General features: G+C 36.4%; 1 long non-coding RNA gene across 1 annotated transcript in view; it reads right to left on the reverse strand.

Moving 5' to 3' along the window:
* Window positions 1–8,726: 8,726 nt before the first annotated feature.
* LOC140906590 (uncharacterized) overlaps window positions 8,727–12,010 on the reverse strand; it is a 68,228-nt gene continuing 64,944 nt past the window's right edge. The window contains exon 3 of the long non-coding RNA XR_012157162.1: window positions 8,727–8,912. This is a non-coding gene — a long non-coding RNA (uncharacterized lncRNA). The remainder of the gene's footprint in view (window positions 8,913–12,010) is intronic.

Genomic DNA, 12,010 nt, shown 5'->3' on the forward strand with positions numbered 1-12,010 from the left:
CCCACTCTTCACCTCCTACCTGCAAGTCAATTACTAAAGTGGATTTGTCTTAACACTCAAAAGCATCTTTTAATGTCTTGACATATACCACTGACTCCACCAAAGTAGAGAAAGAAGATTGATTAGAAGCTGTCAAAGCACTACTTTGGAAACTAGAACAGCATGTCATGCTTCCCAAATAGCATATATCATATCAGTTCCACAAATGTAATATAAATGGAGTTATGGACCTTGGGGGACACCATGGCAGCTAACAGAACCAAATGCACACTGAAAATAGATCTTCTGACATCAGAGGCAGAATTAGAGAGTACGGAGGTTTCTGAAGGGATGCATCAAATCCTGGAACACAACAGGGCCAAGTGAAAGAGTATTAAGATACAATCCTGTTTCTTCTCTTTTCCAAGTCACCTCCCAAACAGCATAGAGGAAGCCAACAGTGGACAAGGTCAGCAGGAGCTGGACTGAACAGGCCTATGAACATGTTAGGGCTGACCTACCACTTCTCTTTTACTCCAGACAATATTTTGTTCTCCTTAACCTGCACCTCGAGGTCTCCATGAGCTGAAATGGCCAGATGGTCTTTGCAGGTGTTTCACACCATCAATGTACAATCACCAGCTTCCTTTGGGAGATTTAGATCCATCAAGTTTTGCTCCCTACTGATGTCATCACCGGCTGAAGTAATTTTCTTGTGTTCTATACATAGATCAACTTTGGATACAGGCACCTGAGGAAAAACTTAGCTAGGACTAGGAATGTTACAAATATTTTGTTCACGTGTGTTTGAAAGGAAAATTACAACTTCCAATTTGTTTGATGGCTTGAAACCTAAAATGTAAGCAAAAAAGTTTAAAAAATAAAGTCAGATTTTTTTACTGGCATCTTCCCCATCAAATCAAGCTTAGTGTTTGGTAACTGGAAAGTATGAACAGAAGTTGCTTATTGTGTTTACAACAAGGGCATTTATTATTGCTTCTATTATACTTTTCCTCTTTCAACACATCGTTCTCTCTCTCTCTTTTTAAATTAACATTGCAAGCAGTCTGTTCAACATCAGAGCCTCTCTGACCTTCTTAGCTTACCACAGAGATCCAAACAGGACCAAAAAAAAAAAAAATCAATCAACTATTCCCTACTTCAAAAGTTTTCACTTGAGATCTTTCCATCCTTCAGCCTCTTTAATAAACTTTTTCAAATAGTCACCACTTTCCCACCACTACTTAGAGCAGGGCAATAGTTGTCAACATAACCCTGCAAGTTGCACATACAAAGAATACCAAAATGCACACATCCATCCATATTTACAGATGAACAGAAAGGGTCAATTTGACCAATTTAACCTTCACCAAAGTACAGACAATGGCTTTTGAACTAGATTCTAACTCCTAACTGGAGGGCATAAGCACTTCGGAAATGTGTATTTATAATAATTGCAATTATCTTTAGTGCAGTATTGAAAGGTCTGTAATTCATCTTCCACAAAGGAGGATTATTTCAACAAGAGAATTGCCATCTTGAAAGAAAGTAAGAAGAAAAAAATTTGCTGCCACCATGCCACCTCAAATAAGAGGGTCCAAAATAAAGACTAAAATGAATAAATTTTATTTTCTGAGGCAGGCTTAGAACTCTCATCAGCAAAATTCAGGCTTCCTACAATGGCTATTATACAATTCAGTGAAGATTCTATTTGAGAGATTAATCAGGTCTAGACAAACTATATGAATCTATCCTCTTCAGGTGTTTTGTTCATCCTAAGGCATTCAAACCCTACATTTTGTTGGAGAGGGTTTCACTTAAAATGTATCCAGAGAAGCAAAAAACTCGACACTTCAGTCCATGACTGGATACTGGAGACAAGGGCTAGTCCACATAAGACACTCCATCCACATACTTTGCATGGAAATTAGCTTTAAGTAAAGGGCTTTAAAATTACACTAGACATTGACCTTTATGCCCCTTTTTACTTTTATATTCTGTGCACTGTCTCGTACTTATGTTTACATTCCATTTTAGGTTGCAGATCTACATTCAAGCAACTGCATGACAAGAGAGGCAGGTAGAGACAACAGTGGAGATCTGATTTGCCAATAATTAGAAGTGCACCTGATATGAAAATGTTCCACAGACATTAAGTTAATTTCCCTAAATAACCAATTCTGGTAAATGTATCTCATCAGTCTTTACTGATTGCAAATCAAATCCTAAATAGTTAATAGTCCCCAGTATACCATACATATTTCAGCTCCAGCTGGTGTTGTGTCCAAGTCATTAAACAAGTTTCCTTTTTTTTTTTCTCTTCATGCTACTATTCTACATAGACGTGTTTTAAGGGTGGCATAGTACTGTAAATGCTCTGTTTGTTTTTTTGTTGGGGTGGGAAGGCCAGTCCTGAAATGGGTGTTATATTTTAATAATTCTGTTTATACTCTCATTACAGCTTTTGAAAACTATTTGATTTCCTTTAAAATAAAAAAAAAAAATCTAATAAATGTTTTTGTGCCCTCTCTTATTGGCTTTAGTTCTTTTACTGAAGACAAAGTTATTAAGGAAGAAATTAATTTTCTGTAATTAGTATTTATAAGATCTACCTATGTGCCTGATATTAACAATAGCCCTAATTTGAACCCTTTTCTCCATTTATCGCTATTTTATTTTTACAATTTTGGATAATATAATATGAAAAAATAAAGCCTCTTTCACTTAAACATTTACATCATTAAAAGGCACTGGATTTATGGAACCGGGTGGCTTAAGAGGCAATATGGAGTCTCTCTCTTCTAAATCACTTGATCAAATCTGCACTGGCCCAGGCTGGTAATGACAGAAAATGGTAATTTTCTGATGGTTGTTCAGAAAAACATGTAAAATGAGATTGTGAAATTAGAACTACTTCTAAAAGGCAATTATTTACATTGCAATTGGTGGCCACAGCACAAAGGCCAGCTACTGAATGGGAACATAGACCAAATTATTCTCTCTTCACCTACTGGTAGTCCCTACAGAATAGGGAGAAAGCTCTCATGGCTGCTGTTATACAGAACACCTGTATGTATACTTCAGGGGTGGCAATCTGACATTTTTCACAAGTGCTAAGATGCACTTAATGTCTCAATATTGGCTAACTGCAGTTGATGTTCAATTGTATAAAAGACAATGAATATTGCAAAACAGCAAGGACTGGCAGCCCTTCCACTTCAAGCAAAATACTTCGGTTTGTAATTTCAAAAAAGATTGCTCTAAGATTTGGTATAACATTATGGTGCAGTTAGATTTCAATATTTTAAATTTGTTTTCAAGTTGACTGAAAAGAAGTTTTATTTCTGAATGTCTTTTAGCTACTAATCCAATTAATTACAACTGTTAATTGGATTCCAAAAAGTCTAATGCACAAATTTCCCCACATTAAAATAAATAAACTCCTTTCTTTCACCCCTTTTCTCTTGTTTTTTTCTCCAGAGAGGTATGTTACAGAAGTCTCATAAGTGCTTGCACGATGTTCCAAAAAAAAAAAAATCACAATATGAGAAATACTCATGCTCATAAAAATACTTCTGAAAAGCCATAAAATGATTTGCCCTCTGCCCTCAATATCTAAACTATCTTGCAGAAATACTGAAATTACCAAATCAGATAAACCAATGGTCTATATAGTCAAGTATTCTGTTTCTGCGAATGACTGATACTGGATGTCTTAGAAGGTGCAATAGGAATTTATGGAATAATTTGGCCAAAGTTTCTTCCTACCTCTCAACTACCTAAGGGCTTCTTCCTACCTCTCAACTACCTAAGGGCAGGGCTTCTTCCACGCTCTGATGCACCTGGTACTAGTCGCTATTGGAGAGAGAATACTGAAGTATGTGTACAACTGGACAGATACAACAATTAAGTTACAATGTTTTTGTTTGAGGAGTATACTTCTGAATATTAATTTATAAATTATAGAGCTGGATTTAAAAAAAATTAGACTATTTAAATCACAAAGTATTAAAGTTTGTCACATTTCTATTTTAGTTTCCATTCAAGGAATTCAAAATATTTTACAACATCTCTTTGGGAAGGACTCAATTTATAATGTAGAAGTCAACTTTGGATGTCAAATCCTTGCTAGTCCTCTTTTAGTGAAATATATTTTTCATTCCTCTGGTATACAACTGATTTTGAATTCTTTATTTTTCTTAACAAAATACATCACACAAATACTATATTACAGTAAGACGAATATACTGACTGTTCCTCAGGATTACAGTACTTTGATATCAAGCACTTTAAAAAAAATCTCCAAGTGAACTCTTCAGCAAACACAACTTTCTCCTAATTTGTTAGCTATTTAATAGTTTGTGTTATGTAAAAATTGTATCTGAGATATTTCTAAACTATACAAAATACATTATTGTAGTAAAATTTCAACCTATCAACAGAAACAAGTGAAATTAATGTTACACTTGAAAATTAATCCTCCCCCAGATTGAAACAAAGTTGATTCTATTAAATGTGATAAATGAAATGGAAATTAAAAATTTAATGAGGTGCTTGTTAATCCATTTATTCACATCTAATTTAAACTTGGTTAAATTGCTACTTATTATGAATACTATAGATATGATTTCTTCTAAATCTCAAGGGCAAATAAAAGTGAGAGGACTGCTTGTCCCAAGACAGGCCCACAGTATATTATCCCGGCATTTGAAATTAAGCACTAGAGCTATTTTCTGTGATACATTTCATTTAAGAAAATTAATGACATTTTAAAGTAGTTGGTGAAGTCCTTTGACATGGTAATTGTCCAGACCAGAACAATGGAAGAAATATAACGAAAGGGAGGCTGCCTACCTGCCATTTATCATTTCTGTAGTCATTGCTTCTCCAGATCCAAGACTGGAAGGATTAATCGTGTCTGTTGCAGCTCCCGAGGACTTTATCAAGTACTACCATTTCTCATAGATAGAACTTTTTTTTTATTTCAGTTGGTGTGTGCCAGAATTTGGCAGTGGCAATTACTGACAAGCAGAAAGAACTTTCCATCCTAGCGTGGTGTAAAGTACTGAGAGTGCAATAACACAATAGCTTTTTATAAATGCACAATTCATGCAAAAATCTCACAATGCACAGAAATTGCAACAGCTGATAAAATGTTACAGCATTACAATTGATTCCATACAAAACAGTGCATTAAAGGAACATTAAAGTTCAATATGTAGGAGCAAAAATCAGGAAATGACAAAGTCAAAGTTGCAACCCCAAACCTCAATTATGCCCCTGAGGCGTATATATTACAATACCATCTTTAATTACATGATTACAAATGATTTTTCAAATAATTGAATATGTTTTCATACAGTTTTTCTAAAAACACATTTATAATCTTTTCAGAACTTTGTAATATTTTATTAAATCTTGCACATTTGCACTAATTTTATTACCATGATGGTTCACTATATCTTTATTGACTTAAAGCCAAATTCCTAGAATGACTGAATACTTGCAATTTCTACTGACTTCAACAAGAGCCAGAGGTTTGGAGCATAAGAACAGTCTTCCTGGGTCAGACCAGTGGTCCATCTAGCCCAATATCCTGTCTCTGACAGTGGTCAGTCCTAGATGCTTCAGAGGAAATGAACAGAACAGGAGAATTTTAAGTGATCCACCCTCTGTTGTCCATTCCCATCCTCAGGATCTGGCTCTTATTCTTTTAAGATGATAATATTATTAAAACACAGACCATAATGAAAATTTATCACTATCATTTACTATACATTCGAGGAAGTGTTCTTTTTGCAAACACTTATACCTCTGAAGAATAAGTTATGGACTCAATTCTGCAATTCTTACTCATTTTTATTAGCATTTTTTCATGCAAGTAGTCCTAAATAATAAAGGGAGTAATCTTCACCTTCTCAAATTCTGTCCACGGTCCTATGTAATTTTACATGTGTCAGTTGTAACACAACCTTGGAAGAGACATGCTGGGGGTGGGGGAGGGGAGACTCCTTTCAGCTGAGAACACAGAGCAGGGTATAAATCCAATGCTGTAATTTCACTACCTCTTCTTCTAGATAGAAGAGTACTGTGTTTCCCTTCTCTGCATGAAACTCCTAATCTAAGACTCAAATAGAGGAACTAAAAGCAGAATTTATTAGGAATAGAGAATCAAATTAAAAAAGAACATGTGCATCACTAGTCTGATACTTGGCAAAAAGCCAGCTAAATAAACACAGCTTAGCTTTAACTAAAGTGAACCAAATAACATTTTAAAACAAGATAATATTTCACCCTTGACACCCTGGATCTTCCAGCTGACGAGATATGGAACTTTAGAGCTCCCAGCCAAACAGCCACACCCTTCTTTCATAGATTCCAAGGCCAGAAGAGACCACTGTGCTCATCCAGAAAAGACCACTGTGCTCATGTATAACACAGGCCATAGAACTTCCCCAAAATAATTCCTCGAGCAGAGCATTTAGAAAAAACACACAATCTTGATTTTAAAATGGTTAGTGATGGAGAATCCCCCACATGACTTTTGGAAAATTATTCCAATGGTAATTATCCTCACGGTTAAAGATGTATGCCTCATTTCCAGTCTGAATTTGTCTCACTTCAATTTCCAGCCATTGGATCATGTTATGCACTTCTCTGCTAGGTTGAAGAGCCCATTATTAAATATTTGGCCCCCATGAAGATACTTCATACACTGTAATCAAGTTCTCTCTTAACCTTCTCTTTGCTAAGCTAAACAGATAGAGCTCTTTGAGTCTATCAGTATAAGACATGTTTGCTAATTCTTTAATTATTCAGTTATTCTCCTGGCTCTTCTCTGACCCCTTTCCAATTTATCAGCCCTCTCTTTACCACTGTCAGGCAGTATCTCAGATACATACAGACTACACTCTGTCCCCCCTTGCAGCATCTCAGGTTCATTCTTCAGTTATAGACTATGGCCTTTTGATATTTTAAAATCAAGAGTGGACGTTTTTCTAAAAGATCTGCTCTAGGAATTATTTTAGGGAAGTTCTGTGGCCTATATTATACAAAAGGTCAGACTAGATGAACACAGTGGTCCCTTCTGGCCTTGGAATCTATTAATTTTACAAATATTAACCTGCCCACTATAATAACTAGCATCTCTCACAAAAATATTTATACAAATGTACTAGTGTGTCATCATACCAGATATTCCCCCATAAAGGTGTGATGTCACATATTACTTCAGGATCACATTCAGTCCTTCTTTGGTACATCTTTTATTACTCCAAAATATTCTTTTGCAGATGGGGCCCAGCTGCAAATATCTAACTTTGGAAGCCATCCTCCATGACCGTTATTGGAAAGAAGTCTTTAGAAATACTAATTAAATCCCCTTTCTAATGTTGAGTGCCCTGATCTAGCAGACAATCACTGTCTGCTTTTATGCATGTGGATTTATGGAGCGATTAACCAATCTGTCACAGGGACTACTGGAAAAAAATGCTATTCTATTTTTAAATCAATTCTTATTCTGTGCTTCCAACTGAAGTTTCTAAAGGATACTTGGCATTAGGAAGCACTACAGAATTGGACCCTCACTTCACATCTCAATTTGTCAGAGAAACACCCATTCAGCAACACATTAACTGTGCATATTTTTAATATTTTAACTACGTACCTAATCTGTAAGTATAATTACTTTGTTTGCTTCATGTGACAAACAGAGATCACATATTTGCCTTTCTCCAAGTAATACGTTCTTAAAATTTTGTTCAACTGTTCATTCTGATAAGTAAAAACTGTAATAGAGTGAGTGAGTGTGTGTGTGTGTGAGTGTGTGTGTGTGTTTATGTGTGTACATATGTACTACTGGTTTGGAAGTCATTAAAATATTTCTAATTGGACAAATATAAGTAAATTGGAAAACCCATTAGTCCATAAAGTAATAGAAAAATATAATTGTTTTTCTACACGCAAAGTATTTATTTTGTACCAACAAAATATATATAGTAAAACGTATTAATGAAACACCACTATTACAGCTACAGGCACTGAAAGAGTTAAAGTTCTACATGTATATACACAGAGCACAATGAAACTGCAGCAGACTCAGGGGTGGAGACACTAATGAAAACCCATCAACTTCTATAAAAGTTATTGTTATGCTTGAGGTGGGGTGAAATTTCATGGAAGCTGTGGGCAATAGCTGCCATTCATTCAGGATAAATGCAAGAAGCCATGAAGACTTTATGTAATAGGATAACTGAAACAATAGGGGACAGCACCCAAAACAAGGGCCATACGTCGGTCGGGAATCTCAAAGACATTAAGGCCAGAAGGGACCAGCATGATCATCCTGCACATTGCAGGCCACAAAACCTCACCAACCCACTCTTGTAACAGACCCTTAACCTCTGGCTGAGTTTCTGAAGTCCTCAAATCATGATTTAAAGACTTCAAGTTACAGGGAATCCACCATTTACACGAGTTTAAACTTGCAAGTGACCTGTGCCCCACGCTGCAGAGAACAGCAAAAAAAAAAAAAAAAAAATCCAGGATTCCTGCCAATTTTATCTGGGGGGAAAATTCTTTACGAACCCCAAATATGGCAGTCAGTTGGTCCCTGAGCATTTTGCCAAGACCCACCAGCCAGACACCTGGAAAAGAATTCACTGTAGTGACTCAGAGCCTTCCCCATCTAGTGTCCCACCAGCAGTCATGGGAGATATTTGCAACTAGCAGTCACAGATCAGCTATGTGCCATTGTAGGCAGTTTCGTCATACCATCTCCTCGATAAACTCATCAGGCTCAGTCTTGAAGCCAGTTAGGATTTTTGCTCCCACTGCTTCCGTTCGAAGACAGTTCCAGAACTTCACTCCTCTGATGGTTAGGAATCTTCATATATGTTGACAGAAGAGTCTCCCTTAGGGGCTGTTTGATGGAACTGCGTGTGAGAGAGAGAGAAGCAGAAGAAACACCATACAAGCAGACAGAGAGGGCAGCAAGGAAACACCAGAGACAGACAGGGAAGCACTTGTAGCATGATCCTGAGAAAAAATTAAGAGTGTGTGCTTTTGGGTAAGAGGCTTGGATCTGTGAGAAAATAAACTGTCTCCTGTTGTTTGATTGCTACAGTGATCAGAGAAACAGGACTTTAGGTACATTCTTTGTAAATATAAAAGGAAGCATCAAAGAAATACCTGACTCACTCATCAATTTCTCATTCTAAAAGAAACAACCTGCAAGAACCTGAATATTGGCTAATAACTCTGGTTAAAAGGGGTAACATTTAACAGCCACGCAGTCAAAAAAGCTTCAGTTTTCAAGGCTTGGTCTGAAAAATCCTCATAGTAAACTGCATGGAACTCAGTGTTCTTGCCATAAAGATGAAGATGAGAATCAATCTTGCATAGATTTCAAACACTGGCTCCAGAAAAAGACAGGTTTCAGAGTCCTTTTCTTTTTCCAGAAAAAGAGAGTGCATGAAAATATTTCAAATATAATATACAGACCACTAAGCCAACCTATGCAGTGGAGCTTGTAATTTCTATTGCTACTAAAATACCTCTGCTCTTATTTCTTTTGAGTCATCTTTTCTCTCTGAAGAAAATGTCTTCAGAAAAGCATTTCCCCAGACCAATTTCTTCTCTTCTTACATATAATAAAATTCTCATATCTACTCTAGACTGTTTGGTAGGTAGCAGACCTAGCACAAAAGGAACAATTTTTGTTCTTTCCCTCTGCAGTGCTCTTTTCTCCTTCATGCTTCCTTGGCAAACAATTACTTATACAAAAGTTGCATGTTTTTAAAAAGCTATGCAAACATTTATAATTAATCCTCACAGCACTGTGGTGAGGTAGATAAGTATTAATATCCCTGTCACCTGATGAAGGGGAAAAGGGTAAGAAACCAAGACAAGAACCAAAGTAGCTTGATTTAGTGTTCAAAGCCTAGCCCAAGCAAGTTACTCAGCTTTTTTATGTCTCAGTATTTCCACCTGTAAAATACTCTGAATACTACTGTTTTGCACTTAACTAGTGCTTTTTTACCTGTAGGTATAAAAATACTTGATAAAGTTGGATAACCATGAGTAGACCCATTTTACAAGCAGTAAAGCTGGCTATACAGATTTGAAACATTTTTTTTTTCTGAGGACAGCTTCTGGTTTATACCCACTATTGAAACACCTAAGATTACTATAATTTAAAGAAGTGACTGGAACACATTCTTTTCTCTTTTTCATATTTTATTCACTTTGTGCATTTCACATGTCCTTTACAGTAAGTGGCAATGTTTGTTGATGGTCATTTACACTTCTTGTTTCATGAAGCCAGTCCAGACTACTGCTGGGTTCTTGAACAGTTAAACACCTGAAATGCTGAGATCACTGCCTATCTACTGGCCATTATCACCTCATTGTCCCCATTTGGTCCTCTCTCTCTCTCTGTCCGCTTCCATCTTTTGTCTCTTGACTTATACCTACATTGTAAGATCTTTGGCCCAGGGACTGTCTTTTAGTAATATGTTTATACAGTGCCTAGTGCAGTAGTGCCCCAATTTATGAATGAGGTGCCTAAGGCTACTGTAATTTAAATAATAAATAATAAAACTTTACTGGATTTTGCCCTTCCATTCTTGAAGGAAGAGGGGTCCCTTGCTGACACTCATGAGAAATCCTGCATCTTGGCAGGGGGTTAGACTAGATGACCCTTACAGTCATTTCTAATCCTATAATTTTATGATTCTATGATGCTATGAAAAGAGGTGGAGTCCACCACCTCTACCTTCTTCTCTCTGGGAGGGAAGCCCTTGATGCTGCCCCATCTCTCTAGGGACAAGGGGAGCCCCAACCTGCACAAGAAGGAGTGACGGTAGGCTCCCCACAGCTGCAGCAGCAGCTCCTGTGTGGGTGGCACCTGACACTCTGTATGGGAGAAAGATTATAAATATTTATCATTTCAATAGTGAGAGGGTAAACTATTATTTTTGCTTTTCACCTCTAATATTAAGCACATGTTTTTTAAATGGTTCTTTATAAAAAAAAAAACCTTTATTATAGGAACTGAAACTTGTATAGTTTTACTATTTATAGACTACTAAACCAGACAATATTTAAATGGCTATTTTTTAAACCTTTTCAGCAGCTACATTCCATTAACCACTTAGTAACGGTTAAAAAAAAAACCTAGTGAAAACATTGCATATTTTTTATGAAAGTCATTCAACTACATAAGCCATCCCAACAGTGAAATTTCAGTGGATTCTGTAGCCAAGAAAGGATTCTCATTCCCTCGCTCACTGAAAACCAGGCCTACCACACTTAATCTACAAAAAAGATACCAACTGCACAGTTTAGTGCTGTTAAAGGAGTCACCCATGAATCATCTGATAAAGTACAGGTATGAGCTTGGCTTGAGGAAAGGTCTCCCAGATGGAATGAACGGAAACAAAGATGACATAATACCAATAGCAAAGAGACTCTTTAGCTAGGAAAAATATTTTGTTAAAAGAATACAACAAATCTTCAGTTCATATTCTATGTTTAGAAACAAAGCTTTTGAAAGATATTTGAATGCAAACCAAAAACAAACTATGTAAATGAAGGAAATTCAAATAGACATCAGTGACACGGTGTTTGAACAGATCACTAGTGAGCACTATAGCATCATATTGTTAATTTGGTACATAACTTGAGATTATCAGCATGTGTAGGTATTTGATTCTCAACATACTAATAAACAAATTATGTGGTATTTTGCTTCCATTCCCTAGAAAAAATATATGAAGGAAAAGGAGATTTGTCTTGGAATTCTTCACCGTATGACATTCAAATCTGACTAAAGCCAAGTGCAAACTGTAAACCATATCTTATGGAAAGGCTAAAATAGAACAACCATGAAGAAATATATGAGTCAAACATGCCAAGGGGCACTGAAAAGGCAGTGAAAGGGTTAACAAGGGACATGCTCCATTTACAATATCAGTTAAAACATTCCAGTAAACAGAGTAACATGCAGCTCTCGAGAACAGAATCGTTACAA

The sequence above is a fragment of the Lepidochelys kempii genome, chromosome 2 (genome assembly GCF_965140265.1).
Source record: "Lepidochelys kempii isolate rLepKem1 chromosome 2, rLepKem1.hap2, whole genome shotgun sequence".
NCBI lineage: Eukaryota > Metazoa > Chordata > Testudines > Cheloniidae > Lepidochelys > Lepidochelys kempii.